Source organism: Amia ocellicauda, unplaced genomic scaffold, assembly GCF_036373705.1.
Source record: "Amia ocellicauda isolate fAmiCal2 unplaced genomic scaffold, fAmiCal2.hap1 HAP1_SCAFFOLD_77, whole genome shotgun sequence".
Taxonomy (NCBI): Eukaryota; Metazoa; Chordata; class Actinopteri; order Amiiformes; family Amiidae; genus Amia; species Amia ocellicauda.
Window position 1 is genome coordinate 422,501 of NW_027103004.1, and position 25,000 is coordinate 447,500.

General features: G+C 43.5%; 20 non-coding genes and 2 pseudogenes across 20 annotated transcripts in view; all 22 read right to left on the minus strand.

Annotated features, from left to right (window-relative positions):
• Window positions 1–174: 174 nt before the first annotated feature.
• On the minus strand, window positions 175–293 carry LOC136743314 (5S ribosomal RNA). Its single transcript, XR_010815417.1, has one exon. It is a non-coding gene; the product is annotated as a 5S ribosomal RNA (ribosomal RNA).
• A 1,065-nt stretch (window positions 294–1,358) lies between these two features.
• On the minus strand, window positions 1,359–1,477 carry LOC136743078 (5S ribosomal RNA). The gene has a single exon (XR_010815194.1). It is a non-coding gene; the product is annotated as a 5S ribosomal RNA (ribosomal RNA).
• A 1,066-nt stretch (window positions 1,478–2,543) lies between these two features.
• Window positions 2,544–2,662, minus strand: LOC136743151 (5S ribosomal RNA). Its single transcript, XR_010815262.1, has one exon. It is a non-coding gene; the product is annotated as a 5S ribosomal RNA (ribosomal RNA).
• Window positions 2,663–3,728: 1,066 nt separating this feature from the next.
• On the minus strand, window positions 3,729–3,847 carry LOC136743134 (5S ribosomal RNA). Its single transcript, XR_010815246.1, has one exon. It is a non-coding gene; the product is annotated as a 5S ribosomal RNA (ribosomal RNA).
• Window positions 3,848–4,902: 1,055 nt separating this feature from the next.
• LOC136743044 (5S ribosomal RNA) lies at window positions 4,903–5,021 on the minus strand. The gene has a single exon (XR_010815161.1). It is a non-coding gene; the product is annotated as a 5S ribosomal RNA (ribosomal RNA).
• Window positions 5,022–6,087: 1,066 nt separating this feature from the next.
• Window positions 6,088–6,206, minus strand: LOC136743045 (5S ribosomal RNA). Its single transcript, XR_010815162.1, has one exon. It is a non-coding gene; the product is annotated as a 5S ribosomal RNA (ribosomal RNA).
• Window positions 6,207–7,261: 1,055 nt separating this feature from the next.
• Window positions 7,262–7,380, minus strand: LOC136743261 (5S ribosomal RNA). Its single transcript, XR_010815366.1, has one exon. It is a non-coding gene; the product is annotated as a 5S ribosomal RNA (ribosomal RNA).
• A 1,055-nt stretch (window positions 7,381–8,435) lies between these two features.
• On the minus strand, window positions 8,436–8,554 carry LOC136743046 (5S ribosomal RNA). Its single transcript, XR_010815163.1, has one exon. It is a non-coding gene; the product is annotated as a 5S ribosomal RNA (ribosomal RNA).
• Window positions 8,555–9,620: 1,066 nt separating this feature from the next.
• On the minus strand, window positions 9,621–9,739 carry LOC136743091 (5S ribosomal RNA). The gene has a single exon (XR_010815206.1). It is a non-coding gene; the product is annotated as a 5S ribosomal RNA (ribosomal RNA).
• Window positions 9,740–10,794: 1,055 nt separating this feature from the next.
• LOC136743049 (5S ribosomal RNA) lies at window positions 10,795–10,913 on the minus strand. The gene has a single exon (XR_010815165.1). It is a non-coding gene; the product is annotated as a 5S ribosomal RNA (ribosomal RNA).
• A 1,066-nt stretch (window positions 10,914–11,979) lies between these two features.
• On the minus strand, window positions 11,980–12,098 carry LOC136743050 (5S ribosomal RNA). The gene has a single exon (XR_010815166.1). It is a non-coding gene; the product is annotated as a 5S ribosomal RNA (ribosomal RNA).
• Window positions 12,099–13,153: 1,055 nt separating this feature from the next.
• LOC136743234 (5S ribosomal RNA) lies at window positions 13,154–13,272 on the minus strand. Its single transcript, XR_010815340.1, has one exon. It is a non-coding gene; the product is annotated as a 5S ribosomal RNA (ribosomal RNA).
• A 1,066-nt stretch (window positions 13,273–14,338) lies between these two features.
• On the minus strand, window positions 14,339–14,447 carry LOC136743335 (uncharacterized; annotated as a pseudogene).
• Window positions 14,448–15,513: 1,066 nt separating this feature from the next.
• LOC136743130 (5S ribosomal RNA) lies at window positions 15,514–15,632 on the minus strand. Its single transcript, XR_010815243.1, has one exon. It is a non-coding gene; the product is annotated as a 5S ribosomal RNA (ribosomal RNA).
• Window positions 15,633–16,687: 1,055 nt separating this feature from the next.
• Window positions 16,688–16,796, minus strand: LOC136743365 (uncharacterized; annotated as a pseudogene).
• A 1,066-nt stretch (window positions 16,797–17,862) lies between these two features.
• Window positions 17,863–17,981, minus strand: LOC136743067 (5S ribosomal RNA). The gene has a single exon (XR_010815183.1). It is a non-coding gene; the product is annotated as a 5S ribosomal RNA (ribosomal RNA).
• Window positions 17,982–19,047: 1,066 nt separating this feature from the next.
• On the minus strand, window positions 19,048–19,166 carry LOC136743101 (5S ribosomal RNA). The gene has a single exon (XR_010815215.1). It is a non-coding gene; the product is annotated as a 5S ribosomal RNA (ribosomal RNA).
• A 1,066-nt stretch (window positions 19,167–20,232) lies between these two features.
• On the minus strand, window positions 20,233–20,351 carry LOC136743157 (5S ribosomal RNA). Its single transcript, XR_010815268.1, has one exon. It is a non-coding gene; the product is annotated as a 5S ribosomal RNA (ribosomal RNA).
• A 1,055-nt stretch (window positions 20,352–21,406) lies between these two features.
• Window positions 21,407–21,525, minus strand: LOC136743051 (5S ribosomal RNA). The gene has a single exon (XR_010815167.1). It is a non-coding gene; the product is annotated as a 5S ribosomal RNA (ribosomal RNA).
• Window positions 21,526–22,580: 1,055 nt separating this feature from the next.
• Window positions 22,581–22,699, minus strand: LOC136743221 (5S ribosomal RNA). Its single transcript, XR_010815328.1, has one exon. It is a non-coding gene; the product is annotated as a 5S ribosomal RNA (ribosomal RNA).
• Window positions 22,700–23,754: 1,055 nt separating this feature from the next.
• LOC136743273 (5S ribosomal RNA) lies at window positions 23,755–23,873 on the minus strand. The gene has a single exon (XR_010815377.1). It is a non-coding gene; the product is annotated as a 5S ribosomal RNA (ribosomal RNA).
• Window positions 23,874–24,928: 1,055 nt separating this feature from the next.
• Window positions 24,929–25,000, minus strand: part of LOC136743321 (5S ribosomal RNA) — a 119-nt gene continuing 47 nt past the window's right edge. The window contains exon 1 of the ribosomal RNA XR_010815424.1: window positions 24,929–25,000. This exon is cut by the window's right edge and continues 47 nt beyond it. This is a non-coding gene — a ribosomal RNA (5S ribosomal RNA).

The following is a 25,000-nucleotide window of genomic DNA, read 5'->3' on the forward strand; positions in this document are numbered from 1 at the left end:
TGCTCAATTTATTTACGAATGTACCCTAGTTACTAGGGACCGTTTACGTTGGAGAACAAAATGTATTGTATGCCTGTGTATTTGGGGAAGTCAAATCTGAAATAATGATGAAATTGTGTGTATCCAAAGTTAAAAATCGTGATTTGTCACCCTCTGGTGTGTCAAAGGTGCAAAAGCTTAAAGCACCTGGTATTCCCAGGCGGTCTCCTATTCAAGTACTGACCAGGCCCGAGCCTGCTTGGCTTCCGAGATCGGACGAGATCGGGCGTATTCAGGCTAGTATGGCCGTAAGCAAGTGAGACTTTCCCTGACGCTCTACTTAAAGGGAAGGCAATATCCGTTTCTGCCGTTCATACTTACAGTTGAACTGTCTCTCTACTCTAAAGCCCGGGACATACCAGCGTGTCGCAGAAAGTCCCTGCTAACACGCCACGTTGTGGCAACGTTGTGGCAACGTTGTGCATTAGCTGGGGTGCCACACCAGACCGGAACTATATTTTACAAAACGATCACATTGTCTTGATAAAACAGCTGTAATTGAGTGCCTGACACGCCAGTCAAGCGCAATCTTGAGAAGGTGTGCATTTCAGTAAGGATATCAATTGACATGCAGTATGAAACTGAAAGGAGGTTGCATCACTATGATGCATAACATTGCATGTATTGTATTTTCAAGTGTGTGCATTCATCCTGTTGTCATTTTGTTTTGAAAGCAGAAGAATCATTCAACAGGTTGCTGAGACAAATGTAAACCAGTAAAACATATGAAGAGAAACAAACCTTGAATATAAGTTCAGTTGTTTAAACATTTGACAAACTATGGTGAGGGGGTAAGAAAACACACAAATCCAGCAGCTCCTGTATTTCAATACACCAGAACCCAATATTATTGGCGAGTCGGGTAGTCCATCATCACAGTTCGAGGGCAGGCATCATTTCAGTAATTTCATCCCGTTGCATTCACATCCGTGCCTTGAATGAGATTGAATGTGATCTTTGCTCTCAAGTATGTTCCGAAGTTTTACACTTTCGTGCTTTGCATGAATGGGAATGGAACCGTGTGTGTTGAATGAGGCTCCTTGTGAGCACTGAACTTTGTCCGGTGGAGTTCTTTTTGTGTTGCTGTAATTGTGTCATTTCTCGATGAGAAAGATTAGGCAACATTTAGTCACTTCTAGCCATGATGCTCAATTTATTTACGAATGTACCCTAGTTACTAGGGACCGTTTACGTTGGAGAACAAGATCTATTGTATGCCTGTGTATTTGGGGAAGTAAAACCTGAAATAATGATGAAATTGTCTGTATCCCAAGTTAAAACTCGTGATTTGTCGCCCTCTGGTGTGTAAAAGGTGCAAAAGCTTACAGCACCTGGTATTCCCAGGCGGTCTCCCATCCAAGTACTGACCAGGCCCAAGCCTGCTTGGCTTCCGAGATCGGACGAGATCGGGCGTATTCAGGCTAGTATGGCCGTAAGCCAGGGAGGCTGTCCCTGACGCTTTACTTAAAGGGAAGGCAATATCCGTTTCTGCCGATCATACTTACAGTTGAACTGTCTCTCTACTCTAAAGCCCGGGACACACCAGTGCGCCGCAGACAGTCCCTGCTAACACGCCACGTTGTGGCAACGTTGTGGCAACGTTGTGCGTTAGCTGGGGTGCCACACCAGACCGGAACTATATTTTACAAAACGAACACATTGTCTTGATAATACAGCTGTAATTGAGTGCCTGACACGCCAGTCAAGCGCAATCTTGAGAAGGTGTGCATTTCACTAAGGATTTCAATTGACATGCAGTATGAAACTGAAAGGAGGTTGCATCACTATGATGCATAACATTGCATGTATTGTATTTTCAAGTGTGTGCATTCATCCTGTTGTCATTTTGTTTTGAAAGCAGAAGAATCATTCAACAGGTTGCTGAGACAAATGTAAACCAGTAAAACATATGAAGAGAAACAAACCTTGAATATAAGTTCAGTTGTTTAAACATTTGACAAACTATGGTGAGGGGGTAAGAAAACACACAAATCCAGCAGCTCCTGTATTTCAATACACCAGAACCCAATATTATTGGCGAGTCGGGTTGTCCATCATCACAGTTCGAGGGCAGGCATCATTTCAGTAATTTCATCCCGTTGCATTCACATCCGTGCCTTGAATGAGATTGAATGTGATCTTTGCTCTCAAGTATGTTCCCAAGTTTTACACTTTCGTGCTTTGCATGAATGGGAATGGAACCGTGTGTGTTGAATGAGGCTCCTTGTGAGCACTGAACTTTGTCCGGTGGAGTTCCTTTTTGTGTTGCTGTAATTGTGTCATTTCTCGATGAGAAAGATTAGGCAACATTTAGTCACTTCTAGCCATGATGCTCAATTTATTTACGAATGTACCCTAGTTACTAGGGACCGTTTACGTTGGAGAACAAGATCTATTGTATGCCTGTGTATTTGGGGAAGTAAAATCTGAAATAATGATGAAATTGTCTGTATCCCAAGTTAAAACTCGTGATTTGTCGCCCTCTGGTGTGTAAAAGGTACAAAAGCTTACAGCACCTGGTATTCCCAGGCGGTCTCCCATCCAAGTACTGACCAGGCCCGAGCCTGCTTGGCTTCCGAGATCAGACGAGATCGGGCGTATTCAGGCTAGTATGGCCGTAAGCCAGGGAGGCTGTCCCTGACGCTCTACTTAAAGGGATGGCAATATCCGTTTCTGCCGTTCATACTTACAGTTGAACTGTCTCTCTACTCTAAAGCCCGGGACACACCAGTGCGCCGCAGACAGTCCCTGCTAACACGCCACGTTGTGGCAACGTTGTGGCAACGTTGTGCGTTAGCTGGGGTGCCACACCAGACCGGAACTATATTTTACAAAACGAACACATTGTCTTGATAAAACAGCTGTAATTGAGTGCCTGACACGCCAGTCAAGCGCAATCTTGAGAAGGTGTGCATTTCAGTAAGGATTTCAATTGACATGCAGTATGAAACTGAAAGGAGGTTGCATCACTATGATGCATAACATTGCATGTATTGTATTTTCAAGTGTGTGCATTCATCCTGTTGTCATTTTGTTTTGAAAGCAGAAGAATCATTCAACAGGTTGCTGAGACAAATGTAAACCAGTAAAACATATGAAGAGAAACAAACCTTGAATATAAGTTCAGTTGTTTAAACATTTGAAAAACTATGGTGAGGGGGTAAGAAAACACACAAATCCAGCAGCTCCTGTATTTCAATACACCAGAACCCAATATTATTGGCGAGTCGGGTAGTCCATCATCACAGTTCGAGGGCAGGCATCATATCAGTAATTTCATCCCGTTGCATTCACATCCGTGCCTTGAATGAGATTGAATGTGATCTTTGCTCTCAAGTATGTTCCCAAGTTTTACACTTTCGTGCTTTGCATGAATGGGAATGGAACCGTGTGTGTTGAATGAGGCTCCTTGTGAGCACTGAACTTTGTCCGGTGGAGTTCCTTTTTGTGTTGCTGTAATTGTGTCATTTCTCGATGAGAAAGATTAGGCAACATTTAGTCACTTCTAGCCATGATGCTCAATTTATTTACGAATGTACCCTAGTTACTAGGGACCGTTTACGTTGGAGAACAAGATCTATTGTATGCCTGTGTATTTGGGGAAGTAAAATCTGAAATAATGATGAAATTGCGTGTATCCAAAGTTAAAACTCGTGATTTGTCGCCCTCTGGTGTGTAAAAGGTGCAAAAGCTTACAGCACCTGGTATTCCCAGGCGGTCTCCCATCCAAGTACTGACCAGGCCCGAGCCCGCTTGGCTTCCGAGATCTGATGAGATCGGGCGTATTCAGGCTAGTATGGCCGTAAGCCAGGGAGGCTGTCCCTGACGCTCTACTTAAAGGGAAGGCAATATCCGTTTCTGCCGTTCATACTTACAGTTGAACTGTCTCTCTACTCTAAAGCCCGGGACACACCAGCGCACCGCAGACAGTCCCTGCTAACATGCCACGTTGTGGCAACGTTGTGCGTTAGCTGGGGTGCCACACCAGACCGGAACTATATATTACAAAACGAACACATTGTCTTGATAAAACAGCTGTAATTGTGTGCCTGACACGCCAGTCAAGCGCAATCTTGAGAAGGTGTGCATTTCAGTAAGGATTTCAATTGACATGCAGTATGAAACTGAAAGGAGGTTGCATCACTATGATGCATAACATTGCATGTATTGTATTTTCAAGTGTGTGCATTCATCCTGTTGTCATTTTGTTTTGAAAGCAGAAGAATCATTCAACAGGTTGCTGAGACAAATGTAAACCAGTAAAACATATGAAGAGAAACAAACCTTGAATATAAGTTCAGTTGTTTAAACATTTGACAAACTATGGTGAGGGGGTAAGAAAACACACAAATCCAGCAGCTCCTGTATTTCAATACACCAGAACCCAATATTATTGGCGAGTCGGGTAGTCCATCATCACAGTTCGAGGGCAGGCATCATTTCAGTAATTTCATCCCGTTGCATTCACATCCGTGCCTTGAATGAGATTGAATGTGATCTTTGCTCTCAAGTATGTTCCCAAGTTTTACACTTTCGTGCTTTGCATGAATGGGAATGGAACCGTGTGTGTTGAATGAAGCTCCTTGTGAGCACTGAACTTTGTCCGGTGGAGTTCCTTTTTGTGTTGCTGTAATTGTGTCATTTCTCGATGAGAAAGATTAGGCAACATTTAGTCACTTCTAGCCATGATGCTCAATTTATTTACGAATGTACCCTAGTTACTAGGGACCGTTTACGTTGGAGAACAAGATCTATTGTATGCCTGTGTATTTGGGGAAGTCAAATCTGAAATAATGATGAAATTGCGTGTATCCAAAGTTAAAACTCGTGATTTGTCGCCCTCTGGTGTGTAAAAGATGCAAAAGCTTACAGCACCTGGTATTCCCAGGCGGTCTCCCATCCAAGTACTGACCAGGCCCGAGCCTGCTTAGCTTCCGAGATCGGACGAGATCGGGCGTATTCAGGCTAGTATGGCCGTAAGCCAGGGAGGCTGTCCCTGACGCTCTACTTAAAGGGAAGGCAATATCCGTTTCTGCCGTTCATACTTACAGTTGAACTGTCTCTCTACTCTAAAGCCCGGGACACACCAGCGCGCCGCAGACAGTCCCTGCTAACACGCCACGTTGTGGCAACATTGTGGCAACGTTGTGCGTTAGCTGGGGTGCCACACCAGACCGGAACTATATATTACAAAACGAACACATTCTCTTGATAAAACAGCTGTAATTGAGTGCCTGACACGCCAGTCAAGCGCAATCTTGAGAAGGTGTGCATTTCAGTAAGGATTTCTATTGACATGCAGTATGAAACTGAAAGGAGGTTGCATCACTATGATGCATAACATTGCATGTATTGTATTTTCAAGTGTGTGCATTCATCCTGTTGTCATTTTGTTTTGAAAGCAGAAGAATCATTCAACAGGTTGCTGAGACAAATGTAAACCAGTAAAACATATGAAGAGAAACAAACCTTGAATATAAGTTCAGTTGTTTAAACATTTGACAAACTATGGTGAGGGGGTAAGAAAACACACAAATCCAGCAGCTCCTGTATTTCAATACACCAGAACCCAATATTATTGGCGAGTCGGGTAGTCCATCATCACAGTTCGAGGGCAGGCATCATTTCAGTAATTTCATCCCGTTGCATTCACATCCGTGCCTTGAATGAGATTGAATGTGATCTTTGCTCTCAAGTATGTTCCCAAGTTTTACACTTTCGTGCTTTGCATGAATGGGAATGGAACCGTGTGTGTTGAATGAGGCTCCTTGTGAGCACTGAACTTTGTCCGGTGGAGTTCCTTTTTGTGTTGCTGTAATTGTGTCATTTCTCGATGAGAAAGATTAGGCAACATTTAGTCACTTCTAGCCATGATGCTCAATTTATTTACGAATGTACCCTAGTTACTAGGGACCGTTTACGTTGGAGAACAAGATCTATTGTATGCCTGTGTATTTGGGGAAGTCAAATCTGAAATAATGATGAAATTGCGTGTATCCAAAGTTAAAACTCGTGATTTGTCGCCCTCTGGTGTGTAAAAGATGCAAAAGCTTACAGCACCTGGTATTCCCAGGCGGTCTCCCATCCAAGTACTGACCAGGCCCGAGCCTGCTTAGCTTCCGAGATCGGACGAGATCGGGCGTATTCAGGCTAGTATGGCCGTAAGCCAGGGAGGCTATCCCTGACGCTCTACTTAAAGGGAAGGCAATATCCGTTTCTGCCGCTCATACTTGCAGTTGAACTGTCTCTCTACTCTAAAGTCCGGGACACACCAGCGCGCCGCAGACAGTCCCTGCTAACACGAAACGTTGTGGCAACGTTGTGCGTTAGCTGGGGTGCCACACCAGACCGGAACTATATATTACAAAACGAACACATTGTCTTGATAAAACAGCTGTAATTGAGTGCCTGACACGCCAGTCAAGCGCAATCTTGAGAAGGTGTGCATTTCAGTAAGGATTTCAATTGACATGCAGTATGAAACTGAAAGGAGGTTGCATCACTATGATGCATAACATTGCATGTATTGTATTTTCAAGTGTGTGCATTCATCCTGTTGTCATTTTGTTTTGAAAGCAGAAGAATCATTCAACAGGTTGCTGAGACAAATGTAAACCAGTAAAACATATGAAGAGAAACAAACCTTGAATATAAGTTCAGTTGTTTAAACATTTGACAAACTATGGTGAGGGGGAAAGAAAACACACACATCCAGCAGCTCCTGTATTTCAATACACCAGAAGCCAGTATTATTGGCGAGTCGGGTAGTCCATCATCACAGTTCGAGGGCAGGCATCATTTCAGTTATTTCATCCCGTTGCATTCACATCCGTGCCTTGAATGAGATTGAATGTGATCTTTGCTCTCAAGTATGTTCCCAAGTTTTACACTTTCGTGCTTTGCATGAATGGGAATGGAACCGTGTGTGTTGAATGAGGCTCCTTGTGAGCACTGAACTTTGTCCGGTGGAGTTCCTTTTTGTGTTGCTGTAATTGTGTCATTTCTCGATGAGATAGATTAGGCAACATTTAGTCACTTCTAGCCATGATGCTGAATTTATTTACGAATGTACCCTAGTTTCTAGGGACCGTTTACGTTGGAGAACAAGATCTATTGTATGCCTGTGTATTTGGGGAAGTCAAATCTGAAATAATGATGAAATTGCGTGTATCCAAAGTTAAAACTCGTGATTTGTCGCCCTCTGGTGTGTAAAAGATGAAAAAGCTTACAGCACCTGGTATTCCCAGGCGGTCTCCCATCCAAGTACTGACCAGGCCCGAGCCTGCTTAGCTTCCGAGATCGGACGAGATCGTGCGTATTCAGGCTAGTATGGTCGTAAGCAAGGGAGGCTGTCCCTGACGCTCTACTTAAAGGGAAGGCAATATCCGTTTCTGCCGCTCATACTTGCAGTTGATCTGTCTCTCTACTCTAAAGTCCGGGACACACCAGCGCGCCGCAGACAGTCCCTGCTAACACGAAACGTTGTGGCAACGTTGTGCGTTAGCTGGGGTGCCACACCAGACCGGAACTATATTTTACAAAACGAACACATTGTCTTGATAATACAGCTGTAATTGCGTGCCTGACACGCCAGTCAAGCGCAATCTTGAGAAGGTGTGCATTTCAGTGAGGAATTCAATTGACATGCAGTATGAAACTGAAAGGAGGTTGCATCACTATGATGCATAACATTGCATGTATTGTATTTTCAAGTGTGTGCATTCATCCTGTTGTCATTTTGTTTTGAAAGCAGAAGAATCATTCAACAGGTTGCTGAGACAAATGTAAACCAGTAAAACATATGAAGAGAAACAAACCTTGAATATAAGTTCAGTTGTTTAAACATTTGACAAACTATGGTGAGGGGGTAAGAAAACACACAAATCCAGCAGCTCCTGTATTTCAATACACCAGAACCCAATATTATTGGCGAGTCGGGTAGTCCATCATCACAGTTCGAGGGCAGGCATCATTTCAGTAATTTCATCCCGTTGCATTCACATCCGTGCCTTGAATGAGATTGAATGTGATCTTTGCTCTCAAGTATGTTCCCAAGTTTTACACTTTCGTGCTTTGCATGAATGGGAATGGAACCGTGTGTGTTGAATGAGGCTCCTTGTGAGCACTGAACTTTGTCCGGTGGAGTTCCTTTTTGTGTTGCTGTAATTGTGTCATTTCTCGATGAGAAAGATTAGGCAACATTTAGTCACTTCTAGCCATGATGCTCAATTTATTTACGAATGTACCCTAGTTACTAGGGACCGTTTACGTTGGAGAACAAGATCTATTGTATGCCTGTGTATTTGGGGAAGTCAAATCTGAAATAATGATGAAATTGCGTGTATCCAAAGTTAAAACTCGTGATTTGTCGCCCTCTGGTGTGTAAAAGATGCAAAAGCTTACAGCACCTGGTATTCCCAGGCGGTCTCCCATCCAAGTACTGACCAGGCCCGAGCCTGCTTAGCTTCCGAGATCGGACGAGATCGGGCGTATTCAGGCTAGTATGGCCGTAAGCCAGGAATGCTGTCCCTGAAGCTCTACTTAAAGGGAAGGCAATATCCGTTTCTGCCGTACATACTTACAGTTGAACTGTCTCTCTACTCTAAAGCCCGGGACACACCAGCGCGCCGCAGACAGTCCCTGCTAATATGCCACGTTGTGGCAACATTGTGGCAACGTTGTGCGTTAGCTGGGGTGCCACACCAGACCGGAACTATATATTACAAAACGAACACATTGTCTTGATAAAACAGCTGTAATTGAGTGCCTGACACGCCAGTCAAGCGCAATCTTGAGAAGGTGTGCATTTCAGTAAGGATTTCAATTGACATGCAGTATGAAACTGAAAGGAGGTTGCATCACTATGATGCATAACATTGCATGTATTGTATTTTCAAGTGTGTGCATTCATCCTGTTGTCATTTTGTTTTGAAAGCAGAAGAATCATTCAACAGGTTGCTGAGACAAATGTAAACCAGTAAAACATATGAAGAGAAACAAACCTTGAATATAAGTTCAGTTGTTTAAACATTTGACAAACTATGGTGAGGGGGTAAGAAAACACACAAATCCAGCAGCTCCTGTATTTCAATACACCAGAACCCAATATTATTGGCGAGTCGGGTAGTCCATCATCACAGTTCGAGGGCAGGCATCATTTCAGTAATTTCATCCCGTTGCATTCACATCCGTGCCTTGAATGAGATTGAATGTGATCTTTGCTCTCAAGTATGTTCCCAAGTTTTACACTTTCGTGCTTTGCATGAATGGGAATGGAACCGTGTGTGTTGAATGAGGCTCCTTGTGAGCACTGAACTTTGTCCGGTGGAGTTCCTTTTTGTGTTGCTGTAATTGTGTCATTTCTCGATGAGAAAGATTAGGCAACATTTAGTCACTTCTAGCCATGATGCTCAATTTATTTACGAATGTACCCTAGTTACTAGGGACCGTTTACGTTGGAGAACAAGATCTATTGTATGCCTGTGTATTTGGGGAAGTAAAATCTGAAATAATGATGAAATTGCGTGTATCCAAAGTTAAAACTCGTGATTTGTCGCCCTCTGGTGTGTAAAAGATGCAAAAGCTTACAGCACCTGGTATTCCCAGGTGGTCTCCCATCCAAGTACTGACCAGGCCCGAGCCTGCTTGGCTTCCGAGATCGGACGAGATCGGGCGTATTCAGGCTAGTATGGCCGTAAGCAAGGGAAGCTGTCCTTGACCCTCTACTTAAAGGGAAGGCAATATCCGTTTCTGCCGCTCATACTTGCAGTTGAACTGTCTCTCTACTCTAAAGTCCGGGACACACCAGCACGCTGCAGACAGTCCCTGCTAACACGAAACGTTGTGGCAACGTTGTGCGTTAGCTGGGGTGCCACACCAGACCGGAACTATATTTTACAAAACGAACACATTGTCTTGATAAAACAGCTGTAATTGAGTGCCTGACACGCCAGTCAAGCGCAATCTTGAGAAGGTGTGCATTTCAGTAAGGATTTCAATTGACATGCAGTATGAAACTGAAAGGAGGTTGCATCACTATGATGCATAACATTGCATGTATTGTATTTTCAAGTGTGTGCATTCATCCTGTTGTCATTTTGTTTTGAAAGCAGAAGAATCATTCAACAGGTTGCTGAGACAAATGTAAACCAGTAAAACATATGAAGAGAAACAAACCTTGAATATAAGTTCAGTTGTTTAAACATTTGACAAACTATGGTGAGGGGGTAAGAAAACACACAAATCCAGCAGCTCCTGTATTTCAATACACCAGAACCCAATATTATTGGCGAGTCGGGTAGTCCATCATCACAGTTCGAGGGCAGGCATCATTTCAGTAATTTCATCCCGTTGCATTCACATCCGTGCCTTGAATGAGATTGAATGTGATCTTTGCTCTCAAGTATGTTCCCAAGTTTTACACTTTCGTGCTTTGCATGAATGGGAATGGAACCGTGTGTGTTGAATGAAGCTCCTTGTGAGCACTGAACTTTGTCCGGTGGAGTTCCTTTTTGTGTTGCTGTAATTGTGTCATTTCTCGATGAGAAAGATTAGGCAACATTTAGTCACTTCTAGCCATGATGCTCAATTTATTTACGAATGTACCCTAGTTACTAGGGACCGTTTACGTTGGAGAACAAGATCTATTGTATGCCTGTGTATTTGGGGAAGTCAAATCTGAAATAATGATGAAATTGCGTGTATCCAAAGTTAAAACTTGTGATTTGTCGCCCTCTGGTGTGTAAAAGATGCAAAAGCTTACAGCACCTGGTATTCCCAGGCGGTCTCCCATCCAAGTACTGACCAGGCCCGAGCCTGCTTAGCTTCCGAGATCGGACGAGATCGGGCGTATTCAGGCTAGTATGGCCGTAAGCCAGGGAGGCTGTCCCTGACGCTCTACTTAAAGGGAAGGCAATATCCGTTTCTGCCGTTCATACTTACAGTTGAACTGTCTCTCTACTCTAAAGCCCGGGACACACCAGCACGCCGCAGACAGTCCCTGCTAACACGCCACGTTGTGGCAACATTGTGGCAACGTTGTGCGTTAGCTGGGGTGCCACACCAGACCGGAACTATATATTACAAAACGAACACATTCTCTTGATAAAACAGCTGTAATTGAGTGCCTGACACGCCAGTCAAGCGCAATCTTGAGAAGGTGTGCATTTCAGTAAGGATTTCAATTGACATGCAGTATGAAACTGAAAGGAGGTTGCATCACTATGATGCATAACATTGCATGTATTGTATTTTCAAGTGTGTGCATTCATCCTGTTGTCATTTTGTTTTGAAAGCAGAAGAATCATTCAACAGGTTGCTGAGACAAATGTAAACCAGTAAAACATATGAAGAGAAACAAACCTTGAATATAAGTTCAGTTGTTTAAACATTTGACAAACTATGGTGAGGGGGTAAGAAAACACACAAATCCAGCAGCTCCTGTATTTCAATACACCAGAACCCAATATTATTGGCGAGTCGGGTAGTCCATCATCACAGTTCGAGGGCAGGCATCATTTCAGTAATTTCATCCCGTTGCATTCACATCCGTGCCTTGAATGAGATTGAATGTGATCTTTGCTCTCAAGTATTTTCCCAAGTTTTACACTTTCGTGCTTTGCATGAATGGGAATGGAACCGTGTGTGTTGAATTAGGCTCCTTGTGAGCACTGAACTTTGTCCGGTGGAGTTCCTTTTTGTGTTGCTGTAATTGTGTCATTTCTCGATGAGAAAGATTAGGCAACATTTAGTCACTTCTAGCCATGATGCTCAATTTATTTACGAATGTACACTAGTTACTAGGGATCGTTTACGTTGGAGAACAAGATCTATTCTATGCCTGTGTATTTGGGGAAGTCAAATCTGAAATAATGATGAAATTGCGTGTATCCAAAGTTAAAACTCGTGATTTGTCGCCCTCTGGTGTGTAAAAGATGCAAAAGCTTACAGCACCTGGTATTCCCAGGCGGTCTCCCATCCAAGTACTGACCAGGCCCGAGCCTGCTTAGCTTCCGAGATCGGACGAGATCGGGCGTATTCAGGCTAGTATGGCCGTAAGCCAGGGAGGCTGTCCCTGACGCTCTACTTAAAGGGAAGGCAATATCCGTTTCTTCCGCTCATACTTGCAATTGAACTGTCTCTCTACTCTAAAGTCCGGGACACACCAGCGCGCCGCAGACAGTCCCTGCTAACACGAAACGTTGTGGCAACGTTGTGCGTTAGCTGGGGTGCCACACCAGACCGGAACTATATATTACAAAACGAACACATTGTCTTGATAAAACAGCTGTAATTGAGTGCCTGACACGCCAGTCAAGCGCAATCTTGAGAAGGTGTGCATTTCAGTAAGGATTTCAATTGACATGCAGTATGAAACTGAAAGGAGGTTGCATCACTATGATGCATAACATTGCATGTATTGTATTTTCAAGTGTGTGCATTCATCCTGTTGTCATTTTGTTTTGAAAGCAGAAGAATCATTCAACAGGTTGCTGAGACAAATGTAAACCAGTAAAACATATGAAGAGAAACAAACCTTGAATATAAGTTCAGTTGTTTAAACATTTGACAAACTATGGTGAGGGGGTAAGAAAACACACAAATCCAGCAGCTCCTGTATTTCAATACACCAGAACCCAATATTATTGGCGAGTCGGGTAGTCCATCATCACAGTTCGAGGGCAGGCATCATTTCAGTAATTTCATCCCGTTGCATTCACATCCGTGCCTTGAATGAGATTGAATGTGATCTTTGCTCTCAAGTATGTTCCCAAGTTTTACACTTTCGTGATTTGCATGAATGGGAATGGAGCCGTGTGTGTTGAATGAAGCTCCTTGTGAGCACTGAACATTGTCCGGTGGAGTTCCTTTTTGTGTTGCTGTAATTGTGTCATTTCTCGATGAGAAAGATTAGGCAACATTTAGTCACTTCTAGCCATGATGCTCAATTTATTTACGAATGTACCCTAGTTACTAGGGACCGTTTACGTTGGAGAACAAGATCTATTGTATGCCTGTGTATTTGGGGAAGTCAAATCTGAAATAATGATGAAATTGCGTGTATCCAAAGTTAAAACTCGTGATTTGTCGCCCTCTGGTGTGTAAAAGATGCAAAAGCTTACAGCACCTGGTATTCCCAGGCGCTCTCCCATCCAAGTACTGACCAGGCCCGAGCCTGCTTAGCTTCCGAGATCGGACGAGATCGGGCGTATTCAGGCTAGTATGGCCGTAAGCCAGGGAGGCTGTCCCTGACGCTCTACTTAAAGGGAAGGCAATATCCGTTTCTGCCGTTCATACTTGCAGTTGAACTGTCTCTCTACTCTAAAGCCCGGGACACACCAGCGCGCCGCAGACAGTCCCTGCTAACACGCCACGTTGTGGCAACATTGTGGCAACGTTGTGCGTTAGCTGGGGTGCCACACCAGACCGGAACTATATATTACAAAACGAACACATTCTCTTGATAAAACAGCTGTAATTGAGTGCCTGACACGCCAGTCAAGCGCAATCTTGAGAAGGTGTGCATTTCAGTAAGGATTTCAATTGACATGCAGTATGAAACTGAAAGGAGGTTGCATCACTATGATGCATAACATTGCATGTATTGTATTTTCAAGTGTGTGCATTCATCCTGTTGTCATTTTGTTTTGAAAGCAGAAGAATCATTCAACAGGTTGCTGAGACAAATGTAAACCAGTAAAACATATGAAGAGAAACAAACCTTGAATATAAGTTCAGTTGTTTAAACATTTGACAAACTATGGTGAGGGGGTAAGAAAACACACAAATCCAGCAGCTCCTGTATTTCAATACACCAGAACCCAATATTATTGGCGAGTCGGGTAGTCCATCATCACAGTTCGAGGGCAGGCATCATTTCAGTAATTTCATCCCGTTGCATTCACATCCGTGCCTTGAATGAGATTGAATGTGATCTTTGCTCTCAAGTATGTTCCCAAGTTTTACACTTTCGTGCTTTGCATGAATGGGAATGGAACCGTGTGTGTTGAATGAGGCTCCTTGTGAGCACTGAACTTTGTCCGGTGGAGTTCCTTTTTGTGTTGCTGTAATTGTGTCATTTCTCGATGAGAAAGATTAGGCAACATTTAGTCACTTCTAGCCATGATGCTCAATTTATTTACGAATGTACCCTAGTTACTAGGGACCGTTTACGTTGGAGAACAAGATCTATTGTATGCCTGTGTATTTGGGGAAGTCAAATCTGAAATAATGATGAAATTGCGTGTATCCAAAGTTAAAACTCGTGATTTGTCGCCCTCTGGTGTGTAAAAGATGCAAAAGCTTACAGCACCTGGTATTCCCAGGCGGTCTCCCATCCAAGTACTGACCAGGCCCGAGCCTGCTTAGCTTCCGAGATCGGGCGTATTCAGGCTAGTATGGCCGTAAGCCAGGGAAGCTGTCCCTGACGCTCTACTTAAAGGGAAGGCAATATCCGTTTCTGCCGCTCATACTTGCAGTTGAACTGTCTCTCTACTCTAAAGCCCGGGACACACCAGCGCGCTGCAGCCAGTCCCTTCTTACATGCCACGTTGTGGCAACATTGTGGCAACGTTGTGCGTTAGCTGGGGTGCCACACCAGACCGGAACTATATATTACAAAACGAACACATTGTCTTGATAAAACAGCTGTAATTGCGTGCCTGACACGCCAGTCAAGCGCAATCTTGAGAAGGTGTGCATTTCAGTAAGGATTTCAATTGACATGCAGTATGAAACTGAAAGGAGGTTGCATCACTATGATGCATAACATTGCATGTATTGTATTTTCAAGTGTGTGCATTCATCCTGTTGTCATTTTGTTTTGAAAGCAGAAGAATCATTCAACAGGTTGCTGAGACAAATGTAAACCAGTAAAACATATGAAGAGAAACATACCTTGAATATAAGTTCAGTTGTTTAAACATTTGACAAACTATGGTGAGGGGGTAAGAAAACACACAAATCCAGCAGCTCCTGTATTTCAATACACCAGAACCCAATATTATTGGCGAGTCGGGTAGTCCATCATCACAGTTCGAGGGCAGGCATCATTTCAGTAATTTCATCCCGTTGCATTCACATCCGTGCCTTGAATGAGATTGAATGTGATCTTTGCTCTCAAGTATGTTCCCAAGTTTTACACTTTCGTGCTTTGCATGAATGGGAATGGAACCGTGTGTGTTGAATGAGGCTCCTTGTGAGCACTGAACTTTGTCCGGTGGAGTTCCTTTTTGTGTTGCTGTAATTGTGTCATTTCTCGATGAGAAAGATTAGGCAACATTTAGTCACTTCTAGCCATGATGCTCAATTTATTTACGAATGTACCCTAGTTACTAGGGACCGTTTACGTTGGAGAACAAGATCTATTGTATGCCTGTGTATTTGGGGAAGTCAAATCTGAAATAATGATGAAATTGCGTGTATCCAAAGTTAAAACTCGTGATTTGTCGCCCTCTGGTGTGTAAAAGATGCAAAAGCTTACAGCACCTGGTATTCCCAGGCGGTCTCCCATCCAAGTACTGACCAGGCCCGAGCCTGCTTAGCTTCCGAGATCGGACGAAATCGGGCGTATTCAGGCTAGTATGGCCGTAAGCCAGGGAAGCTGTCCCTGACGCTCTACTTAAAGGGAAGGCAATATCCGTTTCTGCCGCTCATACTTGCAGTTGAACTGTCTCTCTACTCTAAAGTCCGGGACACACCAGCGCGCCGCAGACAGTCCCTGCTAACACGAAACGTTGTGGCAACGTTGTGCGTTAGCTGGGGTGCCACACCAGACCGGAACTATATTTTACAAAACGAACACATTGTCTTGATAATACAGCTGTAATTGAGTGCCTGACATGCCAGTCAAGCGCAATCTTGAGAAGGTGTGCATTTCAGTAAGGATTTCAATTGACATGCAGTATGAAACTGAAAGGAGGTTGCATCACTATGATGCATAACATTGCATGTATTGTATTTTCAAGTGTGTGCATTCATCCTGTTGTCATTTTGTTTTGAAAGCAGAAGAATCATTCAACAGGTTGCTGAGACAAATGTAAACCAGTAAAACATATGAAGAGAAACAAACCTTGAATATAAGTTCAGTTGTTTAAACATTTGACAAACTATGGTGAGGGGGTAAGAAAACACACAAATCCAGCAGCTCCTGTATTTCAATACACCAGAACCCAATATTATTGGCGAGTCGGGTAGTCCATCATCACAGTTCGAGGGCAGGCATCATTTCAGTAATTTCATCCCGTTGCATTCACATCCGTGCCTTGAATGAGATTGAATGTGATCTTTGCTCTCAAGTATGTTCCCAAGTTTTACACTTTCGTGCTTTGCATGAATGGGAATGGAACCGTGTGTGTTGAATGAGGCTCCTTGTGAGCACTGAACTTTGTCCGGTGGAGTTCCTTTTTGTGTTGCTGTAATTGTGTCATTTCTCGATGAGAAAGATTAGGCAACATTTAGTCACTTCTAGCCATGATGCTCAATTTATTTACAAATGTACACTAGTTACTAGGGACCGTTTACGTTGGAGAACAAGATCTATTGTATGCCTGTGTATTTGGGGAAGTCAAATCTGAAATAATGATGAAATTGCGTGTATCCAAAGTTAAAACTCGTGATTTGTCGCCCTTTGGTGTGTAAAAGATGCAAAAGCTTACAGCACCTGGTATTCCCAGGCTGTCTCCCATCCAAGTACTGACCAGGCACGAGCCTGCTTAGCTTCCGAGATCGGGCGTATTCAGGCTAGTATGGCCGTAAGCCAGGAAGGCTGTCCCTGACGCTCTACTTAAAGGGACGGCAATATCCGTTTCTGCCGCTCATACTTGCAGTTGAACTGTCTCTCTACTCTAAAGCCCGGGACACACCAGCGCGCTGCAGCCAGTCCCTGCTTACATGCCACATTGTGGCAACATTGTGGCAACGTTGTGCGTTAGCTGGGGTGCCACACCAGACCGGAACTATATATTACAAAACGAACACATTGTCTTGATAAAACAGCTGTAATTGCGTGCCTGACACGCCAGTCAAGCGCAATCTTGAGAAGGTGTGCATTTCAGTAAGGATTTCAATTGACATGCAGTATGAAACTGAAAGGAGGTTGCATCACTATGATGCATAACATTGCATGTATTGTATTTTCAAGTGTGTGCATTCATCCTGTTGTCATTTTGTTTTGAAAGCAGAAGAATCATTCAACAGGTTGCTGAGACAAATGTAAACCAGTAAAACATATGAAGAGAAACATACCTTGAATATAAGTTCAGTTGTTTAAACATTTGACAAACTATGGTGAGGGGGTAAGAAAACACACAAATCCAGCAGCTCCTGTATTTCAATACACCAGAACCCAATATTATTGGCGAGTCGGGTAGTCCATCATCACAGTTCGAGGGCAGGCATCATTTCAGTAATTTCATCCCGTTGCATTCACATCCGTGCCTTGAATGAGATTGAATGTGATCTTTGCTCTCAAGTATGTTCCCAAGTTTTACACTTTCGTGCTTTGCATGAATGGGAATGGAACCGTGTGTGTTGAATGAGGCTCCTTGTGAGCACTGAACTTTGTCCGGTGGAGTTCCTTTTTGTGTTGCTGTAATTGTGTCATTTCTCGATGAGAAAGATTAGGCAACATTTAGTCACTTCTAGCCATGATGCTCAATTTATTTACGAATGTACCCTAGTTACTAGGGACCGTTTACGTTGGAGAACAAGATCTATTGTATGCCTGTGTATTTGGGGAAGTCAAATCTGAAATAATGATGAAATTGCGTGTATCCAAAGTTAAAACTCGTGATTTGTCGCCCTCTGGTGTGTAAAAGATGCAAAAGCTTACAGCACCAGGTATTCCCAGGCGGTCTCCCATCCAAGTACTGACCAGGCCCGAGCCTGCTTAGCTTCCGAGATCGGACGAGATCGGGCGTATTCAGGCTAGTATGGCCGTAAGCCAGTGAGGCTGTCCCTGACGCTCTACTTAAAGGGAAGGCAATATCCGTTTCTGCCGTTCATACTTACAGTTGAACTGTCTCTCTACTCTAAAGCCCGGGACACACCAGCGCGCCGCAGACAGTCCCTGCTAACACGCCACGTTGTGGCAACATTGTGGCAACGTTGTGCGTTAGCTGGGGTGCCACACCAGACCGGAACTATATTTTACAAAACGAACACATTGTCTTGATAAAACAGCTGTAATTGAGTGCCTGACACGCCAGTCAAGCGCAATCTTGAGAAGGTGTGCATTTCAGTAAGGATTTCAATTGACATGCAGTATGAAACTGAAAGGAGGTTGCATCACTATGATGCATAACATTGCATGTATTGTATTTTCAAGTGTGTGCATTCATCCTGTTGTCATTTTGTTTTGAAAGCAGAAGAATCATTCAACAGGTTGCTGAGACAAATGTAAACCAGTAAAACATATGAAGAGAAACAAACCTTGAATATAAGTTCAGTTGTATAAACATTTGACAAACTATGGTGAGGGGGTAAGAAAACACACAAATCCAGCAGCTCCTGTATTTCAATACACCAGAACCCAATATTATTGGCGAGTCGGGTAGTCCATCATCACAGTTCGAGGGCAGGCATCATTTCAGTAATTTCATCCCGTTGCATTCACATCCGTGCCTTGAATGAGATTGAATGTGATCTTTGCTCTCAAGTATGTTCCCAAGTTTTACACTTTCGTGCTTTGCATGAATGGGAATGGAACCGTGTGTGTTGAATGAGGCTCCTTGTGAGCACTGAACTTTGTCCAGTGGAGTTCCTTTTTGTGTTGCTGTAATTGTGTCATTTCTCGATGAGAAAGATTAGGCAACATTTAGTCACTTCTAGCCATGATGCTCAATTTATTTACGAATGTACCCTAGTTACTAGGGACCGTTTACGTTGGAGAACAAGATCTATTGTATGCCTGTGTATTTGGGGAAGTCAAATCTGAAATAATGATGAAATTGCGTGTATCCAAAGTTAAAACTCGTGATTTGTCGCCCTCTGGTGTGTAAAAGATGCAAAAGCTTACAGCACCTGGTATTCCCAGGCGGTCTCCCATCCAAGTACTGACCAGGCCAGAGCCTGCTTAGCTTCCGAGATCGGACGAGATCGGGCGTATTCAGGCTAGTATGGCCGTAAGCCAGGGAGGCTGTCCCTGACGCTCTACTTAAAGGGAAGGCAATATCCTTTTCTGCCGTTCATACTTACAGTTGAACTGTCTCTCTACTCTAAAGCCCGGGACACACCAGTGCGCCGCAGACAGTCCCTGCTAACACGCCACGTTGTGGCAACGTTGTGGCAACGTTGTGCGTTAGCTGGGGTGCCACACCAGACCGGAACTATATTTTACAAAACGAACACATTGTCTTGATAAAACAGCTGTAATTGAGTGCCTGACACGCCAGTCAAGCGCAATCTTGAGAAGGTGTGCATTTCAGTAAGGATTTCAATTGACATGCAGTATGAAACTGAAAGGAGGTTGCATCACTATGATGCATAACATTGCATGTATTGTATTTTCAAGTGTGTGCATTCATCCTGTTGTCATTTTGTTTTGAAAGCAGAAGAATCATTCAACAGGTTGCTGAGACAAATGTAAACCAGTAAAACATATGAAGAGAAACAAACCTTGAATATAAGTTCAGTTGTTTAAACATTTGACAAACTATGGTGAGGGGGTAAGAAAACACACAAATCCAGCAGCTCCTGTATTTCAATACACCAGAACCCAATATTATTGGCGAGTCGGGTAGTCCATCATCACAGTTCGAGGGCAGGCATCATTTCAGTAATTTCATCCCGTTGCATTCACATCCGTGCCTTGAATGAGATTGAATGTGATCTTTGCTCTCAAGTATGTTCCCAAGTTTTACACTTTCGTGCTTTGCATGAATGGGAATGGAACCGTGTGTGTTGAATGAGGCTCCTTGTGAGCACTGAACTTTGTCCGGTGGAGTTCCTTTTTGTGTTGCTGTAATTGTGTCATTTCTCGATGAGAAAGATTAGGCAACATTTAGTCACTTCTAGCCATGATGCTCAATTTATTTACGAATGTACCCTAGTTACTAGGGACCGTTTACATTGGAGAACAAGATCTATTGTATGCCTGTGTATTTGGGGAAGTCAAATCTGAAATAATGATGAAATTGCGTGTATCCAAAGTTAAAACTCGTGATTTGTCGCCCTCTGGTGTGTAAAAGATGCAAAAGCTTACAGCACCTGGTATTCCCAGGCGGTCTCCCATCCAAGTACTGACCAGGCCGGAGCCTGCTTAGCTTCCGAGATCGGACGAGATCGGGCGTATTCAGGCTAGTATGGCCGTAAGCCGGGGAGGCTGTCCCTGATGCTCTACTTAAAGGGAAGGCAATATCCGTTTCTGCCGCTCATACTTGCAGTTGAACTGTCTCTCTACTCTAAAGTCCGGGACACACCAGCGCGCCGCAGACAGTCCCTGCTAACACGAAACGTTGTGGCAACGTTGTGCGTTAACTGGGGTGCCACACCAGACCGGAACTATATTTTACAAAACGAACACATTGTCTTGATAATACAGCTGTAATTGAGTGCCTGACACGCCAGTCAAGCGCAATCTTGAGAAGGTGTGCATTTCAGTAAGGATTTCAATTGACATGCAGTATGAAACTGAAAGGAGGTTGCATCACTATGATGCATAACATTGCATGTATTGTATTTTCAAGTGTGTGCATTCATCCTGTTGTCATTTTGTTTTGAAAGCAGAAGAATCATTCAACAGGTTGCTGAGACAAATGTAAACCAGTAAAACATATGAAGAGAAACAAACCTTGAATATAAGTTCAGTTGTTTAAACATTTGACAAACTATGGTGAGGGGGTAAGAAAACACACAAATCCAGCAGCTCCTGTATTTCAATACACCAGAACCCAATATTATTGGCGAGTCGGGTAGTCCATCATAACAGTTCGAGGGCAGGCATCATTTCAGTAATTTCATCCCGTTGCATTCACATCCGTGCCTTGAATGAGATTGAATGTGATCTTTGCTCTCAAGTATGTTCCCAAGTTTTACACTTTCGTGCTTTGCATGAATGGGAATGGAACCGTGTGTGTTGAATGAGGCTCCTTGTGAGCACTGAACTTTGTCCGGTGGAGTTCCTTTTTGTGTTGCTGTAATTGTGTCATTTCTCGATGAGAAAGATTAGGCAACATTTAGTCACTTCTAGCCATGATGCTGAATTTATTTACGAATGTACCCTAGTTACTAGGGACCGTTTACGTTGGAGAACAAGATCTATTGTATGCCTGTGTATTTGGGGAAGTCAAATCTGAAATAATGATGAAATTGCGTGTATCCAAAGTTAAAACTCGTGATTTGTCGCCCTCTGGTGTGTAAAAGATGCAAAAGCTTACAGCACCTGGTATTCCCAGGCGGTCTCCCATCCAAGTACTGACCAGGCCCGAGCCTGCTTAGCTTCCGAGATCGGACGAGATCGGGCGTATTCAGGCTAGTATGGCCGTAAGCCGGGGAAGCTGTCCCTGACGCTCTACTTAAAGGGAAGGCAATATCCGTTTCTGCCGCTCATACTTGCAGTTGAACTGTCTCTCTACTCTAAAGTCCGGGACACACCAGCGCGCCGCAGACAGTCCCTGCTAACACGAAACGTTGTGGCAACGTTGTGCGTTAGCTGGGGTGCCACACCAGACCGGAACTATATTTTACAAAACGAACACATTGTCTTGATAAAACAGCTGTAATTGAGTGCCTGACACGCCAGTCAAGCGCAATCTTGAGAAGGTGTGCATTTCAGTAAGGATTTCAATTGACATGCAGTATGAAACTGAAAGGAGGTTGCATCACTATGATGCATAACATTGCATGTATTGTATTTTCAAGTGTGTGCATTCATCCTGTTGTCATTTTGTTTTGAAAGCAGAAGAATCATTCAACAGGTTGATGAGACAAATGTAAACCAGTAAAACATATGAAGAGAAACAAACCTTGAATATAAGTTCAGTTGTATAAACATTTGACAAACTATGGTGAGGGGGTAAGAAAACACACAAATCCAGCAGCTCCTGTATTTCAATACACCAGAACCCAATATTATTGGCGAGTCGGGTAGTCCATCATCACAGTTCGAGGGCAGGCATCATTTCAGTAATTTCATCCCGTTGCATTCACATCCGTGCCTTGAATGAGATTGAATGTGATCTTTGCTCTCAAGTATGTTCCCAAGTTTTACACTTTCGTGCTTTGCATGAATGGGAATGGAACCGTGTGTGTTGAATGAGGCTCCTTGTGAGCACTGAACTTTGTCCGGTGGAGTTCCTTTCTGTGTTGCTGTAATTGTGTCATTTCTCGATGAGAAAGATTAGGCAACATTTAGTCACTTCTAGCCATGATGCTCAATTTATTTACGAATGTACCCTAGTTACTAGGGACCGTTTACGTTGGAGAACAAGATCTATTGTATGCCTGTGTATTTGGGGAAGTCAAATCTGAAATAATGATGAAATTGCGTGTATCCAAAGTTAAAACTCGTGATTTGTTGCCCTCTGGTGTGTAAAAGATGCAAAAACTTACAGCACCTGGTATTCCCAGGCGGTCTCCCATCCAAGTACTGACCAGGCCCGAGCCTGCTTAGCTTCCAAGATCGGACGAGATCGGGCGTATTCAGGCTAGTATGGCCGTAAGCCAGGGAAGCTGTCCCTGACGCTCTACTTAAAGGGAAGGCAATATCCGTTTCTGTCGCTCATACTTGCTGTTGAACTGTCTCTCTACTCTAAAGTCCGGGACACACCAGCGCGCCGCAGACAGTCCCTGCTAACACGAAACGTTGTGGCAACGTTGTGCGTTAGCTGGGGTGCCACACCAGACCGGAACTATATTTTACAAAACGAACACATTGTCTTGATAATACAGCTGTAATTGAGTTCCTGACACGCCAGTAAAGCGCAATCTTGAGAAGGTGTGCATTTTAGTAAGGATTTCAATTGACATGCAGTATGAAACTGAAAGGAGGTTGCTTCACTATGATGCAAAACATTGCATGTATTGTATTTTCAAGTGTGTGCATTCATCCTGTTGTCATTTTGTTTTGAAAGCAGAAGAATCATTCAACAGGTTGCTGAGACAAATGTAAACCAGTAAAACATATGAAGAGAAACAAACCTTGAATATAAGTTCAGTTGTTTAAACATTTGACAAACTATGGTGAGGGGGTAAGAAAACACACAAATCCAGCAGCTCCTGTATTTCAATACACCAGAACCCAATATTATTGGCGAGTCGGGTAGTCCATCATCACAGTTCGAGGGCAGGCATCATTTCAGTAATTTCATCCCGTTGCATTCACATCCGTGCCTTGAATGAGATTGAATGTGATCTTTGCTCTCAAGTATGTTCCCAAGTTTTACACTTTCGTGCTTTGCATGAATGGGAATGGAACCGTGTGTGTTGAATGAGGCTCCTTGTGAGCACTGAACTTTGTCCGGTGGAGTTCCTTTTTGTGTTGCTGTAATTGTGTCATTTCTCGATGAGAAAGATTAGGCAACATTTAGTCACTTCTAGCCATGATGCTCAATTTATTTACGAATGTACCCTAGTTACTAGGGACCGTTTACGTTGGAGAACAAGATCTATTGTATGCCTGTGTATTTGGGGAAGTCAAATCTGAAATAATGATGAAATTGCGTGTATCCAAAGTTAAAACTCGTGATTTGTCGCCCTCTGGTGTGTAAAAGATGGAAAAGCTTACAGCACCTGGTATTCGCAGGCAGTCTCCCATCCAAGTACTGACCAGGCCGGAGCCTGCTTAGCTTCCGAGATCGGACGAGATCGGGCGTATTCAGGCTAGTATGGCCGTAAGCCGGGCAGGCTGTCCCTGATGCTCTACATAAAGGGAAGGCAATATCCGTTTCTGCCGCTCATACTTGCAGTTGAACTGTCTCTCTACTCTAAAGTCCGGGACACACCAGCGCGCCGCAGACAGTCCCTGCTAACACGAAACGTTGTGGCAACGTTGTGCGTTAGCTGGGGTGCCACACCAGACCGGAACTATATATTACAAAACGAACACATTCTCTTGATAAAACAGCTGTAATTGAGTGCCTGACACGCCAGTCAAGCGCAATCTTGAGAAGGTGTGCATTTCAGTAAGGATTTCAATTGACATGCAGTATGAAACTGAAAGGAGGTTGCATCACTATGATGCATAACATTGCATGTATTGTATTTTCAAGTGTGTGCATTCATCCTGTTGTCATTTTGCTTTGAAAGCAGAAGAATCATTCAACAGGTTGCTGAGACAAATGTAAACCAGTAAAACATATGAAGAGAAACAAACCTTGAATATAAGTTCAGTTGTTTAAACATTTGACAAACTATGGTGAGGGGGTAAGAAAACACACAAATCCAGCAGCTCCTGTATTTCAATACACCAGAACCCAATATTATTGGCGAGTCGGGTAGTCCATCATCACAGTTCGAGGGCAGGCATCATTTCAGTAATTTCATCCCGTTGCATTCACATCCGTGCCTTGAATGAGATTGAATGTGATCTTTGCTCTCAAGTATGTTCCCAAGTTTTACACTTTCGTGCTTTGCATGAATGGGAATGGAACCGTGTGTGTTGAATGAGGCTCCTTGTGAGCACTGAACTTTGTCCGGTGGAGTTCCTTTTTGTGTTGCTGTAATTGTGTCATTTCTCGATGAGAAAGATTAGGCAACATTTAGTCACTTCTAGCCATGATGCTCAATTTATTTACGAATGTACCCTAGTTACTAGGGACCGTTTACGTTGGAGAACAAGATCTATTGTATGCCTGTGTATTTGGGGAAGTCAAATCTGAAATAATGATGAAATTGCGTGTATCCAAAGTTAAAACTCGTGATTTGTCGCCCTCTGGTGTGTAAAAGATGCAAAAGCTTACAGCACCTGGTATTCCCAGGCGGTCTCCCATGCAAGTACTGACCAGGAACGAGCCTGCTTAGCTTC